The sequence below is a fragment of the Mustela putorius genome, unplaced genomic scaffold (genome assembly GCF_011764305.1).
Source record: "Mustela putorius furo isolate JIRA1106 unplaced genomic scaffold, ASM1176430v1.1 tig00000905_pilon_pilon_pilon, whole genome shotgun sequence".
NCBI classification, from domain to species: Eukaryota; Metazoa; Chordata; class Mammalia; order Carnivora; family Mustelidae; genus Mustela; species Mustela putorius.
In genome coordinates this window covers 993,081-1,002,287 of record NW_025421511.1, presented here as the reverse complement: position 1 = coordinate 1,002,287, position 9,207 = coordinate 993,081, and positions in this window count along the sequence as shown.

The window sequence follows — 9,207 nt, the reverse complement described above, 5'->3', positions numbered from 1 at the left end:
CAAATGCACTTGTCCTGAGATCCAGTACAAAAGCAGCAAATTGAAACGTGCCTAGATCATAAGTGAGGAAAACCTATTTATTAACTTTTATGTGGCTGCAAGAGATGCAAGTACCTGAAGGGGCTTTATCCAGGGACAGAAGCACTGGTGATGTCAGTTTCGCAATCTCATGCTCATTGGCCAGTAACAGAGCTGCCACAAACCATTTTTTACATCCTTCCTCTAGCCTACTAACACCAGAAAGCAATCTCTGCCCACCCTATGCCCTAATCACACCACGTAGTACCTGAGCCATAAGAGGATCAGATGAGGCCCCAAGCCAAACCACTCACCAAGGGATGAAGATCGACTGGGTCAGACAAGTATCATGAGCCCTGAATTCCCTGGGCAGCAGGCCCATGAGCCCACACGATGGATGCCGATAGAGTGACTCACTCTTATGGACAGGGAAGACTGCATTTCTGAGCTACCCAGAATAGGCTCCTACACAAGATAGCTCCTTAAAAACTAAGGGTGATAGCCATTTCTTCCAACACATGTAGACAAGTTCAGAGAGACAGGCAAAATGAGGAGGCAGAGGACTATGTTCCAATCAAAATAATAAGGCAAATTGCAAGAAAAAGACCTTAATAAAAAGTAGATAAACAATTTATCTGAAAAGTGTTCACAGTAATTATCATAAAGATGTTCACCAAAACTCAGGAGAGAAATGAATGAACACAGTGAGAACTTTACAAAGAGATAGGAAATGTAAGAACTACCAAACAGAAGTAATCACTGAAATTAGAAAACTAGAGCAGTTTAATAGCAGAATAGATAAAACAGAAGCATTAATCAGTGAACTAGAAGACAGAGCAATGGAAAATATCCAGACAGAATACAGAATGAAAAATAATTGAAAAAGTGATGTTACCTTAAGGGACCTCTGGAACAATGTTCAGTGGAATAATAGTCATATTATAGAGGGGGTTCCAGAAGGGGAGGAGAGAAAGAAAGGCCAGAAAAAAATTGTCTAGGTAGTAGTGGTGGAAAACCTCCTTAATCTGGGAAAGATAACGACATACAGATCTGGGAGACGTCTGGGGAAGATGGAGGAGTAGAAAGATACTAAACTCACTTCATCCCATCAATACAATTAGATAACGCCCAATTTCTGGGTTGCAAATAACCCAGAAAGTACCTGAAGACTGGCAGAACAGACTCTCCACTGCTAAATGTAGAGAAGAGATGACACTGAAGAGGATAGGAAGGGTAGCGTCATGACTGGGAGCAAGATGGACCCACAGCACAGCCTACAGAAGGAAGAAATGCTGTGGGCACAGAAAAATGAAAGTACCAGACCCTCACACCAAGCACTCCAGACATGAGCCTGCATGAAAACCAGAGGGGCATAATTTCTCAAGTTCTTACAGTCAATGGGGCTTAATACTTAGAACTTTAAAAATCAGCAGACTCAGCAGGAAGTAATAGGAAACCAAGTTCCTACCCTTAAAGAGGTAGCACAACAAATATCTCCATGGAGATACTAGCATAAGAGTGGCAGTTTGAAAAACGCCTGCAGTATATGGGAAGGAGATTTGTCTACTAATCTCAGAGCATGTGTTAACGGGGCAGGGATCATTGGGAGACCTCCTGGAACAAAGAAGCTGGCACTTCCCTCCCCACCCCCTAGTAGAGATTAAAAAAAAAAAAACAAAAACCTGCAGGGACCAGCACAGTGCCAACATTAACTTGCTAACAGTGTGCCTTGTCTTGACTTCTCCTGTGGACAGAACTACTCCACCCAGGTCTCTGCTCTAGGGCCCCTCCCACAGCTGACCCATGCAAACATTGGTAGCACCCTGGGCCCAATTCAGAGTTCTCCTGCAGACCTGCCCCCTCTAATATGTTCTTGGCTGGAGCCCATCCAAAGAGGCGTCACAAGACTGGCATTGTGTAAGCAGCCCTGACAGAGACCAGTACAATGCCAAAGTGACTCTTGCCCCAGGGAGAGGTGAAGATAACCACACACACACACACACACACACAGCAGTAGGCCAGGAGTGGACATCTGTTCTAACTGCAGTCCCCACTAACCAATAAAAGATCCTCACATGACAACACAGGGAAAATACCCTGCTGTTTGGTGCTACTGCCCCTCTGTCAAATGCCTGGTCTGACTCAACTCAAGCCCACGGTGGCCCCAGACTGGTCCCCTAGCACAACACAGGCACCAAACCCTGTCCACAAAATACGAAGGATAGCCATTGCAGATAACTAGACTGAAGACAAAAGTGGCCCAGCCACAACAGTAGGGTACATGCAAACCCCATAAAAACAACTCTGAAGCATCAGGTTGTGGTGAACAAGGGATACTGCATTGCAGGATACTACAGAATCTCTTCTTCATAAGACTACTACTTTTGAGAAAGAGACATAGCTGATTTTCTTATCATATAGAAACAGACACAGAGAATTATACAAAGTGAAGAGACAGAGGGAGATGTCCCAAATGAAAGTAAAGAAGTTCACAGAAAAAGGGCTCTTATACTATAGCTATCCCAGAAAGAGAAGAGAGAAATAGGGATAGAAAACTTATTTGAAGAAATAATAGCTGAACACTTCCCAAATCTGGGGAAGGAAACAAATCCATATCCAGGAAGCACAGAAATCCCCAAATAAACTCAATCCAAGGAAGTTCACACCAAGACACATTATCATTAAAAAAGTAAAAAATAATGACAAAGAATAATTTTTTAAAGATTTTATTTATTTGACAGAGAGAGAGAGAAAAAGAATACAGCAGGCACAGCAGCAGAGGGAGAGGGAGAAGCAGGCTCTCCACTGAGCAGGGAGCCCAATGCAGGGCTTGATCTCAAGATGCAAGGATCATGACCTGAGCCAAAGGCAGACACTTAACCAACTGAGCCACCCAGGTGCCCTGACAAAGAGAAAAAAAAATTTTTTTTTACATATTTAATTATTTGACAGAGAGGCAAGAGAGAGAGGGGGAAGCAGGCTCCCTGCTGAGCAGAGAGCCTGACTGGGGGGGCTCAACCCCAGGACCCTGAGATCATGACCTGAGCCAAAGGCAGAGGCTTAACCACTGAACCACCCAGGTGCCCCCAAAGAGAAATTTTTAAAAACAGCAAAAGAAAGCAGTTACGTACAAGGGAATCCCATAAGATGATCAGATGATTTCTCAACAGAAACTGAAGACAAGAAAGGAGTGCCATGTTATACTGAAAGTACTAAGAGATAAAAACCTGCAGCCAAGAATATTCTATCCAGCAAGGCTATCATTCAGAATAGAAGGAGAGATAAAGAGTTTCCCAAGCACCAAAAGTTAAAGGACTTCATGACCACTAAGCCAGCACGATGATACCTGATAAAGGATATTCTTTGAGTGGAAAGGAAAGATCATTAGCAGCAGTAAGAAAAGTAGGAAGCACAAAAGAAATGAAGTATATCTGTAAGAATCAGTCTAGGGATTCACATAATCAAAGGATATAAAGTATGAAACAAGATACCTAAATATAGTGGGGAGAGGAATAAAGAAGAGGTTCAAACTTAAGCCACCATAGAAGCTACCTGCATATTTTTATAAACCTAATGGTAACCATCAATCAAAACCTGGTGAGAGATATGCAAAAAATAAAGAGAAAGGAACCTAAGTATACCACTAAAGACAGCTAGCAAGTCACAAAAGCACAAGAGAAGAAAGTAATGGAGAGGAACAACAACAACAACAAAAACCACCACCACCACAACAAAACCTTAAAACAAGTAACACAATAGCAGTAAGTACATGTCTATCAATAATTACTTTGAATATAAATGCACTAAATGCTAAAATCCAAAGAGATAGGGTGGATAGAAACTCACTTCACAACTAAAGACATGCAGGTTCAGAGTGAAGGGATGGAAAAATATTTTTCATGTAAACGGAAGTTAAAGGCAAGTCAGGGTAGCAATACTTATATGGGATAAAGTTGACTTTAAAAGAAAGACTAAGAAGAGACAAGGAAGGACACTCCATAATCAAAAAAGGTACAATCCAACAAGGACATATAGAAATTATAAGTATTTATGCATCCAACATGGGAGCATCCAAATACATGCCACAGCTCAAAACAAACATAAAAAATATTGGAGAGTAATACACTGATAGTAGGGGATTTAAAACCCAACTTACATCAAAGGATAAATATTCCTAAAAGAAAAAAGAAGAAACAGTGGCTTTGAATGACACATTAGATGGGCTGGATCTAACAGACATATTTACAACATCCATTCTAAAGCAGAATACACATTATTTTCAAGTGCACATAGAATGTTCTGAAGAAGAGATCACTGAATCAGCCGTAAAACAAATCATAACAAATTTAGAAAAATTAAAGTCATATCATGCATCTTTTCTGATCAAAACACTGAAACTAGAAATCAACCATACCAAAAACAAAACAAAAACCACACACACACACACACACACACACACACACACACACCAGGAAAGAACACAAATATATAGATGTTAAATAACATGGTGTTTAACAATGAATGGGTCAATCAAGAAATCAGAGGAAATAAAAAAATACAGTCACAAATGAAAATGATAACACTAAGGTCAAAAGTCTTTGCAGCAAAATTGGTTCTAATAGGAAAGATAATAGCAATACAGGCCTACATTAATAATCAAGAAAAATCTCAAATAAACAACCTAACCTTACACCTAAAGGAGCTGGAAAAAGAACAAACAAAACACAAAAACAACAGAAGGAATAAAATAGTAAAGATTAGAGCAGTAATAAATCAAACAGAAACTAAAAAACAAAACCAACCCCCCCAAACAAACAAACAAACAAACGCCCAAAGCAGATCAATTATACCAGGAACCGGTTCTTTGAAAAGATCAAAAATATTGTTAAAACTTTAGCCAGACTCATCAAAGAGAAGGAAAGAAAGAAATGAAAAGAACAATGGACACCACAATACAAAGATTCCCAAAGACTTATGAAAGGAATGTTATGAAAATGTAGAATGTTGGACAACATAGAAGAAATGGATAAGTTCCTAGAAACATATAACCTCTCAAAACTGAATCAGGAAGAAATAGAAAATTTGAGCAGGCTGGTTACCAGCAATGAAATTGAATCAATCATCAAAAAACTCCCAACAGGGCGCCTGGGTGGCTCAGTGGGTTAAGCCGCTGCCTTCGGCTCAGGTCATGATCTCAGGGTCCTGGGATCGAGTCCCGCATCGGGCTCTCTGCTCAGCGGGGAGCCTGCTTCCCTCTCTCTCTCTCTGTCTGCCTCTCCATCTACTTGTGATTTCTCTGTCAAATAAATAAATAAAATCTTTAAAAAAAAAAAAAAAAAAAAAAAAAAACAAAACTCCCAACAGACTAAAAGTACAGGACCAGAGACAGCTTCATAGAATTCTACCATATATTTAAAGAAGATTTAATACCATTCTTCTCAAACTATTGCAAAAACTAGAAGAGGAAGGAAATCTTCCAAATTCTTCCTAGGAGACAAGCATTATGCTGATACCAAAACCAGAAAAAGACCATACAGAAAAAGAGAACCACAGTTCAATATCTCTGATGAACATAGATGCAAAAACCCTCAACAAAACAGTAGCAAACCATATCCAAAAATACGTTTTTAAAAAATCATTCATCCTGATTAGGGAGGATTTATTCCTGGGATGATAGGATGGTTCAATATTTCCAAGTTCATCAATGTGATATATCACGTCAACAAGGGAAAGGATATGATCATTTCAAAGAGATGCAGAAAAAGCACTTGACAAAGACAACAACCACTCATGATAAAAACCCCTGAAAAACACAAACAATGAATCACGGAACACTGTATCAAAAACGAATTACTGTATTACTAACATATGTATTACTATCATAACATAATACAAAAAGAAAGAAAGAGAGAGAAAGAAAAGAAAAAAGAACATGATTGTAAATGTTTCTATTTTTAACTTTTTGAGGAAACGCTATACTGTTTTTCAGAGCTGTTGCACCAATTTGCATTCCCACCAACAGTGCAAAAGGGTTTCCCTTTCTCCACATTCTCACTGACACTTGGAGTTTCTTCTGCTGTTGATTTTAGTCACTTTGACAGGTGTGAAGAAGTATCTCATTGTGGTTTTGATTTGTATTTCCCTGATGCTGAACAGTATTGAGCATTTTTCCATGTGTCTTTTGGCCATTTGTATGTCTTCTTTGGAGAAATGTTTGTTCATGTATTCTGTCCATTTTTTTAAAAGTAGATTCTTTGTTTTTTGGGGTTTTGAGTTTTATAAGTTCTTTATATATTTTGGATAATATTCTATGATCTAGCAATTGCACTCCTAGATATTTAAGAACGCAAAATACTAATTCGAAAGGATACATACACCCCAATGTTTATAGCAAAAATACTAATTCAAAAGGATACATACACCCCAATGTTTATAGCAGCATTATTTACAATAGCCAAATTATGGAAGCAACCCAAGTGCCCACCAACTGATGAACAGATAAGGAGGATGTTGTGGATCTATAGCATGGAATATGACTCATCCATAAAAAGCACAAAATCTTGCCATTTGCAACGACATAGATGGAGCTAGAGAGTATGAGGCTAAGCAAAGTCAGTCAGTCAGAGAAAGACAAATACTGTATAATGTCATTCATATGTGGAATTTAAGAAACAAATGAACATAGAGAAATGGGGGGTGCAAATCAAGAAACAAGACCCTTACTTATAGATAACAAACTGGTGGTTACCAGAGGGGAGGGGCGTGGGGCAAGGAGTGAAACAGGTAATGAAGAGTAAGGAGTGTACTTGTGATTAACGCAGGGTGTTATATGGAAGTATCGAATCCCTATGTTGTCACCTGAAACTAATGTTACACTGTATGTTAACTAATTAGAACTTAAGAAAAATTTTTTAAAAAAAGGAAAACGATATGTACCGAAAGATATTCATTGCAGCATTATTTATATCAAAAAGAAATTGAACCAAATATCAAATATGGAAATTGTCATTATACATCAGTGCATTAAAATATCAAACAATCAGTACAAGTCATACTTATGAAGACTAATATAACATAGGAAATGCTTATGATAGAAAGTAAAAAAAACAAATTGAATTTATACTGTAATCAGAACCATACAAAAGTGTGTATGTATCACAAAAATATAGGAAAGTAATAGACATAGTTTGCGTTGGTTAGCTGAACCATGATTAAATTTTTTGCTTCAATTTTGTTAGTATTACCAAGTTTGTTTATTAATATTCTAATAGTTTTGAAAAGAAAAAATCAGGCTCCTACCTATTTAAAACCAAGTGTACTCAAAGCTTTATGCACATAGCAGTTGGCATGTTGAATTCTGGGTACCTCCTGTTTCTCTATTTCTCAGTCCAAGTTACTTTAGTCAAATCCTCAAAGCCTGAATTTCCTCGTCTCTAAAATGGGGGTATTAACACTTACTCAGAACCTCCCTTTAAGGAGTCCAGTTGCTTAGATCATAAACCTCTTCACAAACTGAAGACAAAGACCCAGTCAAGCTCTTATCTCTGCTGCCTTCTCTCCAACGTCAGCATTCTTAACCTTCCTCACATCATTGTTTTTTATTTTTCTAGTCAACTCAATTATTTGCCTTCTCTTCGACCTCCTTATCTTTCCCTTCCTTTCTGGAGGTCAGAGAGGAGTTTCATAGGCTTCAAAGTAAGGTGTAGGCAGGACTGTGGTCCTTTATGGGGGCTCCAGGGGAGACTTCTTTGTCTGCCATTTCTAGTCTCTAGACGTCCCTGTCTTCCTTGGCTGGTGGACACTTCCTCCACCTGCAAAACCAGCAGCACTCTGGAGAGGGTAGGACAGTGCTTCACCAGTACACGGACTGTTCCGCCCTCCTCTTCCTTACGTCATGATCTGGTGATGGGGATGATTACCTTGAGCTCGCCCCGAAGATCCAAGGTAATCTCCTTATTTTAACATCAGCTGATTATCATCTCTCTATCTGCAACCTTAGTTTCCCCTTGCCAACATAATCACAGGCCGGGGACCACTCTTCTGCTACCAGATGGCCTCTTTTCTCCACATGTGAAATCTACAGTAGGTTTACTACTCCTCCATCTCAGGTGGATCTAGCCCTGGGGCTTTGGACAAGGCATTTGTCTTCTCCCCAGAGCTGTAGTTTCTTCGACTGGCAATATTGTTAAAGAAAAAAAAAAAAAAAAAAAGATATTCATGATCCTTGCTAAAGCACAGTAAAGCTGGCTTTATTCAATGGGGTTGTGATAACAGTTGTGGGAACCACTGCAATGGAATCTTGTGGTGGGTTGGACAGATGAGGCTCAACTATGAACACAGCATGGAAAATGGGAATTTATAGCTGAGGAGCAGGGTGGGGCCGATAGATGGGGTAAGGGAGTTTCCAGCTAAACTGACCTAAAATGATGCTTGCGGGCCAGATGATGACACCTCACCTGAGGGATGGTGGGGGTTGAGAAACGTCATCTGATATAAAGGGTGATCGGATATCAAGAGTGGAGGTTCTGATTAATCTGATTTGCAGGGTTCTTGCTAAAATTATATTTTACAAGGAAGTCCACAGATGGGCCTAACATTCAGGCACCAGACTTAAGTTTGTTTCAGCAAAGAATCTTCTCCAACATTCATAATACCTTTCCAGATAGCTCAGAGCACAGTGCGAAGGCTAGATGACAGGACAGAGCAAGGCAGCAAACACTATCCAGTTTGCATTGCTCGGGGAGCCATTATCTACCCCAAACATGTAACCAATAGCCAGCTGATTAGAATTTCCAGCCAAGACAAAGGAATGTGATGCAAGCAGGCCTCACTCCAAATAATTCAAACAACATATAGAAAACTTTCTTACTTACAATGATCATGTTGAGCATTTATTTAACTGAATGATCAAACTGTACGGTAGAAATGCATGTATTTTAAAGGGACCTGTGGTTTGAATTCAAGTTTTATGTTCCCTGTTCTCAATTTAACTTCATCTATCTCTTAAAGTATAAACAACAATTCTAGACTTCCTATTATTTTGAAATGCTACTTTGTTCATGTAAAATATTTAATATATTTTGTAAGTCTATGTAAGTATATATATAATTTAATTATATTAGTTGTTTTGTTATATTTAAGCTAGTTAAGTTGTTTTTGTTATATTTATATATATATATAGTTAATATA